The sequence below is a fragment of the Silene latifolia genome, chromosome 3 (genome assembly GCF_048544455.1).
Source record: "Silene latifolia isolate original U9 population chromosome 3, ASM4854445v1, whole genome shotgun sequence".
In the NCBI taxonomy this organism is placed as follows: domain Eukaryota; kingdom Viridiplantae; phylum Streptophyta; class Magnoliopsida; order Caryophyllales; family Caryophyllaceae; genus Silene; species Silene latifolia.
The window spans coordinates 147,163,469-147,185,113 of record NC_133528.1 but is presented as its reverse complement, the minus strand read 5'-3'; the positions used below and the strand labels follow the sequence as shown (position 1 = coordinate 147,185,113).

Genomic DNA, 21,645 nt, shown 5'->3' with positions numbered 1-21,645 from the left:
TTTTTTTCCTGAATAAATACAGCCCAAGGCTTGTGTAAAATCAAGACAACTACTCTTCCCTCTCTTTCTCTCTTAAAAAATAAATAAAAAAATAACAAATTCAATCACTCATTAAAACTTGTATTCTTAACCATGGCCAATCTTGGTAGACAAACTAGAGGGCAACAAAGGGTTGCCCTGGAACGCATGGAAAAGGAGAGCAATAGGTTGGTTACGTACTCCAAGCGTAGCCAGGGAATACTAAAAAAGGCAAGCGAGTTATGCACCCTTTGCGGTGTACAAGCTCTATGAATAATTTTCTCCCCTGCTAATAAGCCCATGGCTTTTGGCCATCCCTCATTGGAGGCCATTATCAACCGCTTCTTGCATGAGGACAACAATTTGCCTCAAGATAATCGAGTCTCCACTGAACCTCTTCAAAATGAATAGAAAATCGATTATCTTGAGGCAAATTGTTATCCCTCAGTGGAGGCCAAAAGCGAAGACTTTGTTTGCGGGGGATAAAACTATGCATAGAGCTTGTACACCGCAAAGTGTGCATATATAGCTCGCTAGCTTTTTTAAATACACCTCCTCGGTGCTTAGAGAACGTAACCAGCTTATTGCTCTTCTTTTGCATGCGTTGCATGGTGAACTTTTGTGTTCCTTTATTTTTCAGAACAGGAGTCACCATGGATAACATACAATTTTTATTGGGCAATGGGGTATTTTTTTTTAGAGAGAGCAAAGAGTAGTTGTCTTAGTTATATGGACTACAAGACTGGGTGTATTTATAGTTATACAAAAAAATATGTGGGTGGAAAATGTGGCTGTTGTTTTGCTGTACCCTCTAATTTTTTTCCTATTATATTCTTTTGTATTATTTTCCTTATTATAATTATTTCTTTTTAGTATATTTTCATTATTTTGTTGTTTGGATAATAACACGTATTGGTGAAAAATTATACGAGCTCGGGTGTAGGTTGTGTCACTTGTATTATTATAGAAGTTGCGAAAATCAAATTTGTAAGTGCATGCGGTTGTTATATGTCCCGATTTTATATCATGTTTTTTGAGCAATATAACGGTCGCTCCTATTTTCAAACAAAAAGCTTCTAAATGCCAATTATTAAATTAAACGAAAAAAAATGTCGAGATAGAGCTAACTTTGTTGTTTAAATTGTTACTCTTATAATATTGACGTTTAAGAAAATACTAGCTTTTCTAAGACTGTCTTTGATTAAGTTAATTAAAAAATAAAAACAGTGGATTCTGACAACAATACAATATTCATGTTGAAAAGATTAGTTCCGAATTGGTGTTATAATCGAAAGAAATCATGGCGTCAAGATTCTAAGGGATTATCTATCGGAATTGTGATTTTTAACTAAAATCACGGCCGTATTGTATGTATATTCCGATTTTCCAATATCCGTCTCAAATATACAAATAATAAATCCATGTTAGTTTCCGATTTCACCATCCAAAAATACATGATAGGTAAGAGAGCATGATTGTGATTTTAAACTATAAATGAATATGTACATGAACTCTTAAGGCATACATTAGTCTCCTATATAACAAAGGTATTCGTCTTAATTTTATAACAAATCAAATATCATCATACTTAAATATATAAGACAAATTTATTATTTTCTTTGATATATTATGCTTTGGTCTTATATACTATGTAAAATTAAGACGAATACACTCACCTTATATCAGAATTTGGTATATCAATATGGATACTAATGAATTTGGATTTTATTGTTTTAAATTTAATACTTAGTTAATTACCAATTAGACCATATTTATATTACGTACACTTTACCCGTGAAAGTGACATCAGCTGTGAGTCCTGTGACCCAAGACTAATTCGTGTAATTTATACGAATTGACCAATGCTAGTTTGTGTATGCCACACGAATGGGCCAAGTCGGAATTTTTTCGCTTCTTAACTCATTATGGGGTTAATTTTTTCCGATTATTTTACTAATTGGTGTTTTTATACACTGATCAATGTGGTGGCGTACATTTGATGACATAACAACCTTAATAAGGTTGATTTTAAAAGATGATGCGATAGTTTTAAAGACGTTAGAACACGATTTTGCTCATTAAACAATGTTATATCGTGTTATTGGTTGATTACCGATGTTACAATGAGACGGGAAACTGATGAAATGTAGTATTTAGTACGGAAAATTCACGTGGTACCCTCGAACCTTGTCATTTTTCATGTGGTACCCAACTGTTTAAGTTTATTTGTGCACATGATATCCTTGAAATTTTATTTTCAAGCATAACGTATCCTTTTTATCGTTTTTAAAATTTCCAATTGAGCATAAATTATAGAGCAGAAATCGGAACTGAATAATTTTTTTTTTCAAATTGATTAACTCTTCTAGTTCTATAAATTGATAAACGAAATTGGTCATTCGGAAATTTATGATCGAAGATATGTTTGATTTGAGATTTTCATTAAAAAAACCTACAAAATGTCAGTCGCCAATTTTTTTTTCTCAAATTGTAGATTATGACGAGATAATCATTCAATGAAAAAAATTGGCCGATTCTGGATTCTGATCTAGGAGTTATGCGCAATTGAATTTTTGTAAAGCGGCAAAATGATATGTTGTGCATGAAAATCAAACATGAAGAGTATAATGTACACAAACTTACAAAGTTGGGTACCATGTGCAAAATGGCAAAGTTCGAGGGTACCACGTGAATTGTCCATATTTAGTATTGGGGATTGTTAATAATTCGTCTTGGAAGGTTATGTAGAGCATTCTAGTTAGAAGTAGTTTGAGAATGTAACGTTTAGTATCGAAATTTTTGTGCATGATCCTTTTAGTTCATAGTTAGAGATTTTAAGGAGAGTGTATACCATAAAAATTGAACCTGCAATAATAAATAAAGAGGCACAAAAATAATACGCAAAACAAGAGTTTGAAAGATTGAAGGTTAAAATTCCATAACTCTCTTGCTTCCATCTCTAAGGGATTTATGGTTTTGATAGTGTTATGAGAGTCTTATCGACATAATCTCGTAGAGAGATAATGTGGTCTTTTTTTACTTATTCCATCCTACCTACAATTTGGTAGTAGGAAGACGAAGTCATTTGACTTAATCCATCTGCTCTCCGTAACCTAAAACAAATAGTTATATTTATAGTTGTAGTTGGCTTAGAGGGCAATATAATAATTTTTAAAATATCTAAGGTATTATCATAATAATTATTGATAATTATTACTAAATATCCAAGATGTCATATAATAAACAAATACAAAAATGTATAAAATTTCGGTGTCTACAAATTCCCCCTCGAGACTGGTTGTAGAGACTTGATGTCGGTTGCAACTTTGTCTCGAAACTTGTTACTAAACTTGACCCTTGGAGAATGGAGATGGAGAGCGAAAATTGTCCCACCGATTCTTGAAATGTCCTTGGTTTAATTTCTTAAAGAATATAAATCAAGTCTAAGTTCATGCCTTGGATGCACATCTCCACTGCTGAAACTTCAGAAAGGCGATCCTTGCATTCTAAGCTTAGTGCACGCCAACGGTTTATGAAATCAATGACGAGCTCTCCTTCTTTTTGCGTGGTGCTTTTTAACTAGATACTCGACCATGCTAACCACGCAACGGGTGCTGTAAAAGTGTTTGAGAAATTCTGCTTCCATTTGTTCCCAACTGTCGTTGAATTCATCACCCAAGTTGGCGCACCAGTCGAACGCCATTCCTTTGAGACTACGAACGAATTTCTTCACCAAAAGGTCGTCCTCTGTACACGCGTTGCTACATGTTTCAACGAAGTGAGCGATGTGCTGATGTGGATTGCTTTTTCCATTAAACTGCTGGAACTTTGGTGGCTTATATCCAAGAGGCATTTTGAGTTCATCAACTCGTCTTTTATACGGCTTCATGTAAAGGTGATTGTCATTTGGTATTCCACCAAATTTAGACTTGACAAGCCCTTCGATCATCTACTGGATTTGTTCGGCGGAAAGAGAGTCCATTTATAAGCTGGCAGCATCATCATCGAGCGCGAAGTTTTCATCATTATGCTTCGATATTTCTCGGTCGTCGGAATTCTCGTCGATCGATCGTTTCTCCAACTTTCTTTTAAGTGCGGCGAGTGGAACATTTTTTTCTTGACTTAAAATTAGATGAATACTTTTTAATTAAGGTTGAAAATCGAATACATTAACTCATGAAATGACCCATGTCACTTGGTAGAAAAGCTGGAAGAAAAGAAACAAGACTCGGTACGACCTCCCAAACCGCTCAAATTTAAGTGTATAATACACGGTTTTCGGGATTTCAGGATAGTGAAACAAAATGTCTGTAAATAAAGTAACCACACAAATTTTGAGAAGTAACAGAAGACATTTGAGTAGACCTGGTAAACGGGTCAAACGAGTCGGTTTCAGGTCGGGTTAATTTCTAGTCGGGTTATTTTGGCTTTGTGGAGTACGGGTCATTCGGGTTTGGGTCGGGTCGGGTCGTTTCAGGTTCGGGTTAGCTATTATTAAGTTATTTGTGGATAATAATCAATTTGCAACAATAAACATTGAGGTCAGGTTCTTCGGGTCCGGTCATGTTCGTGTCTTGAGTTCAAGTGTTGGGGTCGGGTCAATTTTGCCAAGTCTACATTTGAGGGTGTCAATACGCGTTAAATGAGTCTCGGACGAATATCAGGTATTCCTTAAAAAAAACGAATACTTCTTAATTCGGGTTAAAATCTAATACGTTAACTCATAGACCTAGTAAATCGGGTTAACGGGTCGGGTTCGAGATGGGCCAATAATTCGGGTCGGGCCATTTCAGGTTTCTCAGGTTTTTGGGTTAGCTCGGGTCTTGCCGGGTCATTTTGGATTCCAGGCCTATTTTAGTCTGTTTCGGGTGAAGCGGGTCGGGTTATTTTGGGTCGGATTATTTTCGGGTCATGATTAAGAAAGAAAAAGGCATTTTAAGTCTTTTGGGGTCAATTAGAGTTATATTTTCGGGTTGAGTGGTTTCGAGTCAGGCATTTCGGGTCGGGTCTGCTACGGGTCCATGAAAGCTCGGGTCATTTTCGGGTCGGGTTAATTCAGGCTTCGGGTGTCATTCGGGTGCGGCAGTTCGGATCAATTTTGGGTCTCGGGTCAACCTTTTCGGGGCGGGTCAATCCGGTCGGGTTGATTTTGTCAGGTCTACTAATAAAGCGACATCTCACACATGGTAGAAAAACTAGGAGGAAAAGAAACATGACTCGATACGACCATCTAAGCGGCTCAAATTTAAGTGTATAATTTTATTACACGGTTTTCCAGATTTTAGGGTCCCGGAACAAAAATTTCCGTAAATCGTACGGATGGTTTCTCGGATCACATAAAGCAGCCACACAAATTTTGAGAAACATTTGAACACATTTGAGGGTGCCGGTATGCGATAATTGTTCCGGACAAATATTAGGTAATCCTTAAAACTAAACCTGGCAAAAGCAACCCGACTCGAAAAGACTGACCCGAGACCTGAGCTGGCCTGAAGTACACCACCCGAATGTGACCCGAAAACCCAAATTGACCCGACCCGACCCGAACATGACCCGAGCTTTCTTGACCCGTAACTCACCCGACCCGAAAATGACCCGATCTGAAACCACCAAACCCGAAAATGACCCGGCAAAATATAACTCTATTTCTCTATTATTCATTGACCCGAAAATGACCCGACCCACTTGACCCGAAACAAACCCGACCAGCAAACCCGAAAAGACCCGGAACCCATAATGACGTGTCCCGACCCAAATCAACCCGAAATAAATGAGAAATTTGAACTGATCCGACCCAAATTGGCCCAACCCGTTGACCCGTTTTGCCATGTCTACTTAAAGCTAGATGAATTCTTTTTAATAAAGGTTGAAAATTGAATACGGTAAATCGGTAACTCATGAAAACACCCTGACACGAGGTAGACTAATTGGTAAGAAAATAAATATGACCCGGTACAACCTCTCAAACCTTTCAAATTTAAATGTTGTAATACACGGTTATCGGGATTTCAGGGTCCCAAAACAATAATGTCTGTAAATTGTCTACAATGTTCCTCAGATCAGATAAAACTGTTACACAAATTTGAGAAGCAATATAGGACATTTTATTGTGCCGGTAAACTAGTCTCTCACGAAAATCAGGTACTCATCAAAAATAGATGAACACTTGTTATTTAGGGTTGAAATCGAATACGGTAACTCATGAAGCTACCCCATACATGTGGTACAAAAACTGGGCGGAAAAAAAACATAACCTGATACCACTAATACACAGTTTTCTGGATTTCTACTGTCCCAGAACGAAAATGTCTGTAAATCATACGGGCGGTTCCTCAGTTCAGATAAAGTAGCCACACAAATTTTAGAAACAACAGAGGACATTTGAGGGTGCCGGTAAACTAGTCTCTCATGAAAAGCGGGTACTCCTTAAAAATAGATAAATACTTGTTATTTAAAACTGAAATCGAATATGATAGCTCATAAATCCACCTCATGTACGTGGTAGAAAGCTAGGAGAAAAAAGAAACATAACCCGGTACGACTAGGCCTGGCAAAAGCGACCTGACGCGATTGACCCAGCCCGAAAAGGCTGACCCGAGACCCGAAATTGACCCGAACTACATCATCCGAATGTAACTCGAAAACCAAAATGGACTCGACTCGACCCGAACATGATTCGAGCTATATTGAACCGTAACTAACCCGTTCCAAAAGTGACCCTTCTGAAACCACCAAACCCGAAAATGACCAAACAAAACATAAGTCTAATTGAACCTTAAAGACTTCAAATGACTTTTCTTCTCTTAATCATTGACCCGAAAATGACCAGACAGGAAATAACTAGACCCGCTTGATGAGAAATCGGCCCGGCCAACAAACCTGAAATAGACCAGAAAACCGAAATGACCTAACCTGACCCGAATTAACCCAAAATCACTAAAAGACCTAAACTGACTTGAGCCGACCCGAACTGGCGCGGCCCAAACCCGACCCGATTGACCCGTTTGCGAGGTCTAGGTACGACTACAAAACGACTCAAATTTATGTTTATAAAACACGGTTTTCGGGATTTCAGGGATCAAGAAAAAAAAAATGTCCGTAAATCATACAGATGGTTTTCCTGGGTCAGATAAAGCATCCACACAAATTTTGAAAACTAATAGAAGACATTTGAGGGTGCTGGTACATGATAAACGAGTCTCGGACGAAAATCGGGAACTCATTAAAAATAGATAAATACTTGTTATTTAGGGCTGAAATCGAATACGATAACTCATGAAGCGACCTCTGACACGTGATAGAAAAATTGGGAGGTAATGAGACATGACATGGTACGACCTTCAAATGGCTCAAATTTAAATCGATAATACACGATTTTTGGGATTTCAATGTCACCGATAGTAAAAAAGTTGGTTTACAACTGACACAAGACACAAACACGTCAACCAAAAGGCCGAGTAGGAATAACAAAACAATACTAAACATATTATCCACAACACCTGCAACATAAAAAGCAACAACAAAGGAACCTACACACTAACCCCACGTCGTACTCGTACACAACCCGACTACCTCACGCCACGCGTGGGTTTGCAGGTCCACGGCTAACTCCGTGCCTGGCCTACCAAGTCCACAAGTTAACGACGTGAGTGTATTACTACGTTGAAAATTACAACTCTCCCGCCTATGCCACAAATTAGCAAGGTTCGTTGGGTGCTACCGCCTACCGTGCACTTTTAAGATTTTTTTTTTCATGAAACGAACATGGTTCGATAGCAAGTTATCGACATGAGTGTATTAATTCATGCAAAATCATCTCTTTAACAAAATTAGTACGAAGTACAAAGTATCAAAAATTAAGAACAATAAGGATCCAATAGTCCAGAGTGATTAATATCCTTAAAGAGTTCAAGTATGTGATCATTTATAGTTTAAAATCACAATCGTGCTCTCTTACCTATCATGTATCTTGCGTTGGTGAAACTAGAAGATGAAATAGATTATTACTTTGCCTTACTTGTATATCTAACACGAATATTGAAAATACGGAATATAAGTTTAGTTAAAAATCGCAATGATTTTTTTCAATTATAACATCAAATTGGAACCATTTTTTTCCTAATGTGAATAATGGAGTCGGAATTCTATTTATTTGTAAATAACTTAATAAGAGACCTACGAAAGCTATTGTTTATTGTAAATGTCAATATAATAAGAGTCCAGACGTTAAAAAATAAAAGTTAGCTACACATTTTTTTTGGTTTAATAACCACATTTAGAAGTATTTGTTTGAAAATAGAAGCAGCTTTTGTTAATCAAAAACATATACATGTGAAAGCCTACACCCGTCACGAATACGTATTATTATCTTAACAACTAATTAACGAAAATATCCCGAAAAAACTTTAATCATAATAAGGAAAATTAATAATACAAAAGAACAAACTAGGTAAAATATTAGGATGTACACCAAAGAACAACCTACATTTTCTAGTCTAAAAAAGTAACAAAATTATCTCGAAATTTTCAAATTTTCATTTTATTCTAAATCAATAGAGCCTAAGTCTTGTATATACTAAGACAATTGCTCTTCTCTCTTACCAAAAAAAAAACTATTCAATTACTCATTAAAACTTCTAAATTATTGTCAAAAAAAAAATATAATTAAACAAAATCAAGTTAACCATGGCCACTCTTGCTAGGAAAAGTAGAGGAAGACAAAAGGTCGCCTTGAAACGCATGGAAAAGAAGAGCAATAGGTTGGTTACATTCTCTAAGCGTCGGGGTGGCGTGTTTAAGAAAGCGAGCGAGTTGTGCACCCTTTGCGGTGTGCAAGCTTTATGCATAGTTTTCTCCCCTGCGAAGAAGACCTTTGCTTTTGGCCATCCCTCGGTGGAGGCCATTATCAATCGATTCTTGCTTGAGGATAACAATTTGCCTCAAGATAATCGAGTCTCTACTAAACCTTTTCAAAATGAGACTCTCTTGAGATCCAATAAGGAGGTGTCACTCCTGAAGGATCAAATCGATGTTGAAAAGAAGCGTGGTGAAGAACTCCTTAAGGAGAGGAGATTAATGAGCGAAGAGGCTCAAAAATTCTTAGCTCCGGCTGAAACATTTACCTTATCGGAACTTAAACAAATTCAAGTAGTACTAATTGCTTTGAAAAATAATGTACTTACACACGGTCATAATCTAGTTCAAGCTCAACCAAATCTAAACCTTACCCCGAACCCAAGGCCATCGATATTACACGGCCAAAACTTGTTGGTAGGACAATATTATACCCCTAATCCGACCCTTGTCCACGGCCACACCCCTCCGACTTTCGAAGACCCATCTCTTATCACTCCCATGGCAATGATCCCGACTCCCATGAATAATCTCATGAATGCGGGATTCACTAATTCAAACATACCACCATCTTTTCAAGAACCTACTAACCTTATCCCGGGCTCATTTGACGGCCAAAATAACATGCTAACAGACATGGGATGGAACCCTATACGAGGACAGGCATTCATAAGTTTGGTAACAGGCGAGGGAAGCTCAAATTCTCCAGCTCCTCCCATCAATCCTCAAGGCGGGTACATGGGAAGCGACCCTATACCAGGTGATTACCACACATTCCAAAACTTGTTAATTTCAGCCCCTCCCTTAAATCCTCAAGGCGAGTACATGGGAAACAACCCTATACCAGGTGATTACCAGACTTTCAGAAACTTGTCAATGGGTGAGGGCAGCTCAAACCCTTCCTTTCCTCCTTTCAATTCTCAAGACGGGTTTGGTTTTGATCCCGGATTTGATCCAGGGATGAACTAGTTTGTTGTACTTTTTAATTTTATTTTTTTAAAATAATTTGTAATTTTCATTTCTCCTATATAATCCTGTTTTAATTCCTAGTCTTCTTAAAACTATCTAATACGAAGTACTTAACTACAAGCCGTCTGGACCGATTTCATGAGATGTGATGAAATCACACTAAATGTTATTCGCTCCATCTCATCTAGTTCTTCAAATTTTTAAAAATTTATGAGGAATATTTCACTTAAATCACGGTGACAGAAGAAGTAATGCATAAACTTATAAAATCTCGTAAATAAACATAATATACACATCGATAGACCAAAATCAGTCGGCCATCAGACAATAACAGAAAAATTCTCTCATCGTATGTTACCAAAACTTATACGAGACCTTTGTATACATACAAAGGTCGAATACTCTCATCTTATGTTATATCCCACGATACATAGTATCGCAGTACAACCCAATGTAATGTAATTTGGTACACTTGACGAATTAGATGTATCTCTTTTATTGGTATATGTAGATTCTTCATAGTTACTTACGAAAAATGCTCTCATATCCAATATTCTCATTGAATTGGTTCGATGTACAATGAAAAATTGGGCATGTAATTACAAATTCCGGTCTGGTCTTAGGACTGGATTTTTTTGGGTCCAAGTAAATCCGGAATTTTTGTAATTCAGCGAGGTCCCGATCCGGAATTTTTGTTGATTTTGGTTCCGTACCAAACCGAATTAGGTCCGGTCGATCCGATTTTAAACCAATGCACAACCTATGACCCTATTTATAGATAAGGTATTGTCGGTATTAGGTTGCTAACAGTGGCCAAAATAAGGGACGTACTTTTTCATACGGATTTTAATCTTTTACATACGTTTTTTTACAGTTTCACCCAATTATTATTTTCTCCCTCCCACCACTTCACAGCCGACAAACTAACAACTCACTAAACGCCACCCACTCCAGCCATCGCACACCTAATCACACCACCCAATTCAGCCGTCTCATATACACAGCAAAGACAAACGGATGTGAAATTTCATATATACATAACAAGAAAGACGAATCCAACGAATCCGTCAGATGCTATGCGGAGTTATTGACAATTTCACAAATTGGAGATTTATAATTCATTGTTCTAAGTTTGTAGAGTAATTAGATTCAATTTTAGAGAAAAAGCTAGTATAAATTTGAGTTGATTTGATTAGGTTTTAGATAAAAGGGTATGCCATGGAATATTTCTGAAAAAGTATATGTGAAAGAGTAAACTTCATATGTGAAAAACTAATTCCGAAAAAAAATGCGCATTATGTAATTACTCCGTGCAAAATTACGACCCACCAACTTCCTTAATACAAAGTATTTTTCTTTTAAAAGATATCAAAGAAGCCTTAACCTGCCTTTACAACGATAAAATCACGTGTTAGTGTGTTACATGTATATTACTATGTACAAAATTACGGCCTATGCCGCAAATTAATTACAAGGTTCAACGCCTACTACCGCCTACCGTGCACTTTTAAGATTTTTTTTTTCCGTTTCACAAACGATGTTCGATAACAAGTTAACGACATGAGATCATATTAATTCATGCAAACACTTTTAACAAAATTACTACTAAGTACAAAGTATCACATTTAAGAGCAATAAAGATCCAATGATGTACAGTGATTAATGTCCTTAAGAGTTCATGTACATGTTCAATTAATTAATTTATAGTTTAAAATCATAATCGTGCTCTCTTACCTATCATGTATTTTGGGTTGCTGAAATTAGAAAATAAAATGGATTTACTCGTATATCTGAGAACAAATATCAGAAATTCGGAATATATAAAATAGTCATCAATTTTAGTTAAAAACCGCAATTCCGATGGACAATCCTTTAGAATCCTGCCGCTGTGACTTTTTCCAATTATAACACCAAATCGGAACTATTTTTTTCTAAATATGAATATTGCACATAGAAAACGACGATAATTTCTGTTGTTATCCTAACGACGGAATAACGGATTAACGAAAATATAACGGAAAAACTTTCATCATAATAAGGAAAATAATACAAATTTACAAACTAGGTAAAACATTAGGGGTAGACAAAAAAACAGCCTACATTTTCCTTCCACTAAAATTTTCAAATTTTCATTTCTTTCCTGAATAAATACAGCCCAAGTCTGGTGTAAAATCAAGACAACTACTCTTTTCTTTCTTTCTCTCTCTTTAAAAAAAACTCAAATCACTCATTAAAACTTCTTGTTAACCATGGCCAATCCCGGTAGACAAACTAGAGGGCGACAAAGGCTTGCCCTAGAACGCATGGAAAAGGACAGCAATAGGTTGGTTACGTACTCTAAGCGTAGCCAAGGAATACTAAAAAAGGCAAGCGAGTTATGCACCCTTTGCGGTGTACAAGCTCTCTGTATAATTTTCTCACCCGCTAATAAGCCCATGGCTTTTGGCCATCCCTCAGTGGAGGCCATAATCAACCGCTTTTTGCATGGGGACAACAATTTGCCTCATGATAATCGAGTCTCCACTGAACCTCTCTTGAGATCCCTTAAGGAAGTGTCACTTTTAAAAGACCAAATAGACGTTGAAAAAAAGCGTACTGAAGAAATCCTTAAGGAGAGGAAGGTAATGAGCGAAGAAGCACAGCAATTTTTATCCCCGCCTGAAACGTTCTCTTACTCTGAACTTAAACAAATTCAAGCGACACTTCAAGTGTTGAAAAATAATGTACTCACGCATGCTCATAATCTAGAGGCTCAGTCAAATATGAGCCTCAACCCGACTCAAATCCCAGGTCCTTTGACATTAGATGGCCAAAACTCTCCACAACAAAATCCGTTCTTGAACCCATCTAACATGTTGGCAGGTCAAAATTATAACCTTAATCCTACCCTTGTTGAAAGTCAAACCACTCCGACTTTCGGAGACCAAACACAAATGACAATGGTGCCACCTCCCTTGGTGAGAGACCCTAATGACAACATTTTGATGGGGATGATCCCAACCCCCATGGGTACCTTGAATGACCCCACATTGGCAATGAGATCAAATTTCATGAATACGGGATTCACTAATCCAAATATACCGCAAACTTTTCAAGGACCTATTAACCTTAACCCGAGCTCATTTGACGGGCAAAATAGTATGTTAGCTGACATGGGTTGGAACCCTATGCCAAGGCAGACTTTCACGAACTTGCTAATGGGCGAGGGCAGCTCGAATTCTCCAGCTTTTCCCTTCAATCCTCAAGGCAGGTATATGGGAGGCAACCCTATACCCGGTGATTATGAGACGTTCCAAAACTTGTTAATGGTAGACAGAACCTTGAATTCTTCAGCTCCTCCCTCCAATCCTCAAGGTGGGTATATGGGAAGCAACCCCATACCCGGTGATTACCAAACTTTCAGAAACCTGATGGGTGAGGGTAGCTCGAATCCTTCCAATCCTCCTTTCAACACTCAAGGCGGGTTTGGTTTTGGTCCCGGATTTGATCCTGGGATGAACTAGTTTGTCCATCTTACCAATGTCTTCATTAGTGTTTCTTTCTTCTTTTCTTTTTCTTTTTTTAAAAATTTCTTTAGGGTTGTGTCCTGACTAGTAACCCAGAAGGCGACACAGTTCAGTAGTTTAGTTTACTTTTCATGTCTGTCTGTTTTTTCTTTATTTTTTTCGTATACCCCTACCCAAGATTATCACTTTGATGTACTTTTAAAAAAAAAAAAATTATAATGTGCAATTTTCATTTTTCCTAGTCTTAGTAAAACTATCTACTAAACTTCACGCCGTACAGAGGATTTAATGAGATTTGATTTCAACCACAAATGGTAAAGAGTAAAGACTAATAAAGAGAACAAAAACAAGGTATATGAAATGAAATGAAATGATAATGAGAACGATGTAATGCATCCACAGAAATCAGTAAGGAATTTTTATGTATGAATGAACCGATGTAATGCATCCACAGAAAACATGTCGAGAAACCCTAGATCGGTTTCCGAAAGTAACCCAAAACTGCAAAAAAAAAGCATGTCTGCCTAATAAATAAACCGTAAACGCCATATATGCACCCCCAAAAATGGATAACTAGAGCTTCAATAGGAAAGAGTGACACCAGTGCATGACGAAATATGTGAGGGTACGTCACTAACCCATCTACATCAGATTAGTCTTACATAAGATGATTGAAAACTTAAGGAAACAAAATAGAGAGTTATTCATGTGTCGCGATTTTCAAATGACAAACTAAATGTGAAAGTGTGATTGGCAAGTAGCATATACAACAGATGGTAAAAATCACAAAACTAATACTCGGTAGCATATGCAGACTTGAAGATTCTCTCATTATTCTACGAAAAAATAAATATGATCGTCTAAAGAACGCAATCCAACATTCGATGTCTCGAGTCGAGCGATTTAGGACATCATCCTCCTCATTTTCTCTAAGTGACATACAATCCCAAGTCTACTCTACTCATGATGGAGCGTACATTATAGAATTGTCGTATGGCACGCCACCCGTCTCCCAAATTGGTATCATAGATACCGGAAGTGATCTCATATGGACTCAATGTCAACCTTGCTTTGACTGTTACAAGCAAGCTTTCCCTATTTTTAACCCGTCAGAATCTTTAACCTACAAGACCCAATCCGTTATGGTATTAATTCATTACAACAGATGGTAAAAAAAAAAAAAAAAAAAAAAAAAAAAGATTTAAGTTCACACCCACGCTCGTTCGTATCTTACAATACCTAAAGAGAAAACAACGAACCCTCAGCACAAATTATGGTATTAATTCATTACATTACGTACTAATTCTAGGTTTCGGTTTTGATCTTCGTCACCGCCTAATTCTGAACATTGTGCCATAAAAGCGGCCGATATCATGTCAAAATATGGTCACAACTCACAGTAATGCCTAGTACAAATCTTTGATAGCAAACACTACATATGATCATTCTCAATCTTCCATTGCCTCGGAAACGGAAGGATCACTAATCATGTTCTTTTAACAACAAAAGAAAAATATAATCTCCTTTCTATTTCAAAACTTTCAGTCGTTTATCAGTAACACACACTTTAAAAGAAATCATTTCTAGAGTCTCCCCTTCAGTAACACACGCTTGTTCGTAGCATGGAAGGTGTTCTCTGATGATGACAATCATTAATCATTAATACTATTGAAGCCAAAGCCAAAAAAAAAGATAGGCTTCCACTTATCATTATCCAATAAATAGTTAAATCATCTATAAATATTGTCGGTTATTAGGTTGGTAATAGTAGCCAAAATAAAAGTTGCAAAAATATTTCTTTCAATTTTAGGATCTCATGCCTTCAAAATAAATTTATTATAATGGAAAATAAGTCATTACTAAATACTAATCTACCACAAAAAAAAAACGCGCATTACATATTTATTACTCCGTGCAAAATTACGACCCTCGCTCTTTCCTGAATACAAAGTATTTTTCTTCTAAAATAAATCGAAAAAGTCTCAACCAGCCTGTACAACGATAAAATCGTGTGTTAGTGTATTACATGTACATTAGCGACAATTCACAACCTAAACCCTTTAAAGGAAAATGCCAGTATTGTCGCTCTACTGGCCACGTCATTAGCGATTGTCCCGACTTCAAACGAGACTATCCTAATGTCGTATTCCCACCACTCCCTAGTCGTCAGAATAGACCCTATGCCCACACCGCCATTGTTGCCACCAACCCCACCTCCTCCTATCTAATCGATAGTGGTGCTTCACACCACATTACTAATGATCTTAGCACACTACCAATGCACACCCCATATTAAGGACCCGACGATCTTATCATTGGTGATGGTTTGTCTCTCCCTATTACCCATATTGGTTCTTATTCTATCTCTACTTCTACTCATACACTCGTCTTTAATAATGTTCTTGTTGTTCCTACCATTTGTCGTAATTTACTTTCCGTCTCTCAATTTTGTAGAGACAACCGTGTACTCTTGCTTTATTCTCACAAACCTCTTTTTGTTTTAAGGAAACTACAACGGGGGACAACCGTCTTCTCGAGCAATTCCATGATGGCTCGTATGAGTGGCATCCACCCTCACCTCGGCCCTCGGCACACACGGCCAAACTATCCAGCAACTTGTGGCACAAACGACTAGGACACCCTTCTTCCGCAACTTTAAAATTGTTAAACGCTAGTTTCAATTTTCGCATCTCTGATTTTCAATATTGCAATGCTTGTTTAGTTAATAAAAGCCACAAGCTTCCTTTTTCTATTTTAACATTGAAATCCCACGCCCCACTTGATCTCATATTTTCTGATGTTTGGACCGCCCCCGTCTCATCTTATGACTCGTATAAGTATTACGTGATTTTTGTGGATCATCATTCTCACTATTTCTGACTCTACCCATTTAAAAAGAAACCTGATACGGAAGTCGCGTTCAATCGGTTTAAAGTCATCATTGAGAAATTCTTCCAAAAACCAATAAAACAATTTTATTCAGACAATGGGGGGAGTACAAAAAATTGACCCAGACACTCCTAAATGACGGTGTTACCCACCTTACTTCGCCACCTCATACACCCGAGCACAATGGATTTGCTGAGCGAAGGCATCGTCACATTGTCGAAACCGGACTTGCTCTTCTCACTCAAGCTCAAATGCCCAACACTTTTTGGCCATATGCTTTTCCAACGGCCACATATCTTATCACACTACTACAAACCCCTTGTCTTTTTGACGCTTCAACATTGACGCTTCAACATTGACGCTTTTCCAAAGCGTGGAGCCTATTTTATTGGGTATTGTGAATTCCCTCCATTCATTCCGTCTAAATTTTTGAGTCCCGCTCAACTTAACTATGCATAGTTAAAAAATCGTACCTTAGCGCAATTGTGAAAATTTTAAAAATCAATTTTTCCTTTCATCCTTTAAAATAAGACAAAACCCTACTAGATCTAGAATCGGAGTTTCCCATCTTCCACCAAAAGAGATGAAAACACCCTTCTCTCCCTCCGATCCTGTTTGTTTTCATCTTCACTGTTGTTTCTTCTTCATCTCTCTATTTCTTATAGGCTTCGAAATATGCACTGCCAAGATTAGTTTGTCATCTACACCTTCAATTCACTCCATTGTTTCTAATCCTCTCGTAAGTTCTTACTTCAAACAAACCCTAATATGAAGTATCTCTTATTCTTTGTTTTGATTTTTATGTTAATTTTGTAATTTATATCCAATTTGCATGATTTTCTATCTAATTGGTGTATAAAGCCACTGATTTCTCTTCATTCTATGATTAATTTGTGGGTTTTGTTTAATCCTAATAAGTGGTATTACAAATGGTCATAAGGCCAGTCACACAAATGAACGAAATATTAAGGACTGCGTAGTTGACAATTGTATTACTCCCTTCGTCCCAATCATTTGTTTGGCTTTATTATTCTTTGTGAGGATTATTTTAATCGAAGGAAAACAAATGATTTGGACGGAAGGAGTAATTTTGTTCAATCATGGGGGTTTGTCGGCCTTGCCCATGTTTCTCAAGCTCTCTTCTATTTCTCTCTTTCTTTTTGTTTAGCTATGCCAATGTTTTCGTTGATTATACGGAGTATTCAAGTATTAACTCGATATAAAATGCTTTAATTTTTTTTTTGTTCTTCACTTATTTTATTATTTCATATTACCGAAAACATGAATTTGGGATGTGGGACAGGAACATGGATTTGAAAATGTAAATTTGGCATTTCTTATGCTACAAACCAGTGTAGTTGTTGGTCCAAGATAAATTACTTTTTATACAATCAATTGGTTATGAAGCTAGAGCTCAACGATAGTTGTACTTTCTAATTTTTTGTATTTGGGATTTACTGTATGTTGGCAGTTTTGTAAGTGTCTTTGTCTACCATCATTATAAAGTTAACTTCTAAAGAGCTAGGAAACATGAATTATATGAACTTGGTAACTATTCTTTACTTGTCGTTGGACTTAATTTGTTATATTTTTCTTCTTCCATTTTCCATCATAGTCTAATGGTCCTTAGTTTCTTCCCTTTATTTTACAGTGTGTGCTGCTGAAAAAAAAATGACAGAAGAGAGGAATGCATAGTCTAAAAGTTTAAGGAAATTAGATTAGATTGGTCGTGCTTACGCTGAGGAGGTAATAATTACTGAAACTTCTCAGCTTCCATTCTTATCTATTCTTATCTGCTCTGTATTTCTATATTCTTTTTTAGCCTACTGAATTATGGAGTACTAAAGAGTTTAAACAAGTTTTTTTTACTTGACCGTAAGGTTCCCGTAATGTTTCTTTGTCCTCTAAATCTCTGATGTTCTCAATCTACATTTCAACTAATGCTGCGATATCGTCGCTTTTGGTGTGCTTAGGTGTTGGAATGGGGTGGCTTTGCACAACATAGAGTGAAAAGAGCAATATGATTGAGTTTCAGTTGAATGTATTACAGAGTGGATTATTATTTTTAGTAGCTTTTTTTAGTTTGGATGAGTTCCATCAACATTTTTGAGCTTGGATGAGTTGTTTTGGAGAAGTTGACAGATGCGTATTTAATAGTATTGGAAATATCCAAACATGTGATCAGTTGCTGAAAAATGATACTGAATATGTTAGTCATGTGAAAGATTCATATGTTTGCATAGATTGTGATTTAATGAAATCACATAATTGATCTAATTTATCCTTCATCTCTATGACCATCTAGTTCTACTGCAACTTTTGTTTTCGCTTCTTGACATTAATATGAAAAAGTGTGCACCTGTTATTTTTTATCAATCAAATAGTTTTTAAACATTCATTTATTGTGGTTGTTTTTCGAGTTGTGGTTATAGGACTACACAAAAGACAAGTCTAATTTCAGTGTTCCCTCCCAAAGAATTAAGGAGAAGAAGTGGGGTTAATGAACTAATAATGACTTGCTATACTACTCAGTACTATGTTGTGGAAATGTGAAATAAGTAGAAATAGAAGTTAATGGAGAAGATGCTTTTCTTTATTTACTTTATTCAAAGTCGATGGAGAGGATGTTGTGATAATGTTAAGTTTATCTTACGGTGTTTGCAGGTAAAGCGGTTGCTTAGTTCTGTGCAACGTTTCTTCACAAAGAGTTACTGATGAAACATAAAGAGGATTAATTGGACAATTAAGGTTGCGACGACAATCTCCTTCAAAGAACATGGATATCAAGCACGAATAATATTGTGATGATCTACATCTCTCGATTGAGGTATTGAGTTGTTTTTTAATATAGTTTTAGAACTTTCTGCCATAAATATTCAGGTCAAATATTTTTTATAAGGCATTTGACTCTTTCGTATTTGAATGCTTCACTATTAAACTCTCTTCATTTATTTGCCTTTTGTGGAACTCTGTAGTTAAAACCATATTTTCTTCCTCAAAGTGAATTACCTGATACTAAATCGCCGCGCTCATTTGAAATTTGTAGGTTTCAGATTCTTCGGATGGTCAAGTCGCGCCGGAATAATGAGACGGAATGTTATCTGCTACAACTATCGCGTCGAATTATTTTATCAAGAGATTTTTTGTTCTAGTACCATTTGATAACTTGAGTTTTAATATGTATTTTGGATTAAGTTCAAGTCAACACTCTTTCTATTTTGGCATGGTTGAATAATGTAATACTTGAATTGTAGTAGTAACTACTAATTTAATTATATTATGAGTATTTTAATTTCTAGTTTTCTTGGTTATTAATTATGAGGTTTTGTTACAATTTAACGACGACCCCGATCGACAATAATGTAAGAACTTTGATTAAATATATGTCGTCGTGATGTATATGAAACAAAATTGATGCATACAATAATTCGTTATAGAGAAATCAATAGATGACGGTTAAAAGCGTCATGAATATATAATTTTAGTGTCATGATTATGCCATAGAGTGACACTTAAAAGCGTAGTTTTTTTATTATTGACGCATAAAGGCGTCAAAATTGGTGACGCTAAAAAGCGTCAAAAAATACTGACGGTAAAAATTTTGACGCTTTTAAGAAGCGTCGAGAATATAATTATCGACGCTTTTTTGCGTCGAGAGTTGGCTTCATAAGCGTCAAAAATGCAAGGGATTTGTTGTAAACCGACTTCCGTCGTCTACCATTGACAATCAATCACCTTACAAAATCATGTTCAATACCCATCCAAATTATCACAAATTACGACCGTTTGGGTGTCTTTGCTATCCTTGGCTTCGCTCATATACCCAACACAAACTTGAACCCAAATCCCAACCGTGTGTCTTTGTTGGTTATTCCACCATCCAAAGTGCCTACCTCTGTTTCGAACCAATCACGAACAAATTGTACACATCGCGTTATGTTCGCTTCATAGAAACCGAATTTTCATACCTCACCCTCACGTGTACCTCCATCTCCAAACTACCCTCTCCGGACCAATGGTGTGATCTCACAATTCCCATCCTTATTCCCACCTCCATGCCTCCACCATTGCCACCCAACTTGAACCCACCCCTACTCCGGCTACATCTCAACCCGTATCACCCACTACTCCCTCCTCACCATTGATACTGGGGGTAAAGTCGTCACACCCTTATCAAAAACAAATTTATAAAGCTCGATACCTAACTAGTAAAGTTTGGTAAGTCGAGGTCGATCACAAGGATGGTGGGGTTAGGCTACAAGTCTATTGTTTAGTTTTAGTTTAGTCGGATGCAAAACATATGAATGATTAATACGCTAACAAACTAGGCTAAAACAATAGGTAAACACACACACACAAAGACGGAAACAAGAGAGGAAAAAGTTAGGGTCTTCGGGTTTGTCTAGGTAGGGAGAGGGAGATGCAAAAGTCTACGAGAATTGGGTCACGGTTTCGGTCAAGGAATGAAGCTAGTTTCCTAGTCACCTTATGCTCACCATAAAACTTTCATATTATGTCAAACTCATCACATACATGCTATCAAACACTCTTATTCACTCTCATGTAAAGAAATGTTAAGCAAAATTCAAAGAAAGGTATGAACTTCCATTCACCCATTTCATCGAACGCCTTCAATGCAAGTACGTAAAGACTCGATTTTTAACCCATATTCAAATGTAAACAACTCATTATCATCCCTGATGTTTACCCAAACCCTCCCTTTAACCCTAGAGTAATTCTATTGAAACATAGTTAACACAAGCAATACAACTACACCAATACTAACCATGCCAAACATGGTTAGCAACAAGATTAAACAAACAATATAAGATGAAATTAAAAACATGTAAACAATTAAAATAGAGTGAAATTAAGATAAGAAATATACCAATTTAAATTAAAGGAGCAAACTTCGATTGAAAAATGGAGGATGAATGCCTTCTTGTCTTCCAAAATTACAACTCAAAACTAATTGTAAACTAATAAAAGGAGAGAAATTTGGATACTAAGAACAAACGAAAGATTACAACTTTAATTAGGGAGAAATTGAGAGGAAAAATGAGATGGATTTTCTATATCTACCAACTACTCCTACTGTTTTGCTATCCTATTGCTGAAGGCTGCGTCTAAACTATCAGAGTTCTAAAAGTTGCTGACCCATTTGTTTTTATAGTAGGTGCAGCCAAATAATTGAAACGACATCCCCATTGTAACAAAACGCAGGTTTCAAATAAAATGAAAATAAAGGGCATGGACGTCTTTTCCTTACTTCTGTCTTATTCTCTACATTTCCTCAAAACTCAGCCAATGAAACCGTGATTGAATTATGCGCATCAGTGGAGATGATTACGGGCTACTGTCACGTTCGGCCTCGGGTTGTGGTCATCCATGGTGGTGGTCCTTGTTTATC

General features: G+C 36.7%; 1 long non-coding RNA gene across 2 annotated transcripts; it reads left to right on the top strand.

Moving 5' to 3' along the window:
* The first annotated feature begins 16,789 nt into the window (after positions 1-16,789).
* LOC141646435 (uncharacterized) lies at positions 16,790-19,537 on the top strand. 2 transcript variants are annotated; one of them, XR_012545554.1, is made up of 4 exons: positions 16,790-16,974; positions 17,887-17,981; positions 18,900-19,062; positions 19,282-19,537. It is a non-coding gene; the product is annotated as an uncharacterized LOC141646435 (long non-coding RNA). The 2 variants fall into 2 exon arrangements; XR_012545555.1 differs by lacking the exon at positions 16,790-16,974 and adding an exon at positions 17,492-17,783.
* The last annotated feature ends 2,108 nt before the right edge of the window (positions 19,538-21,645 follow it).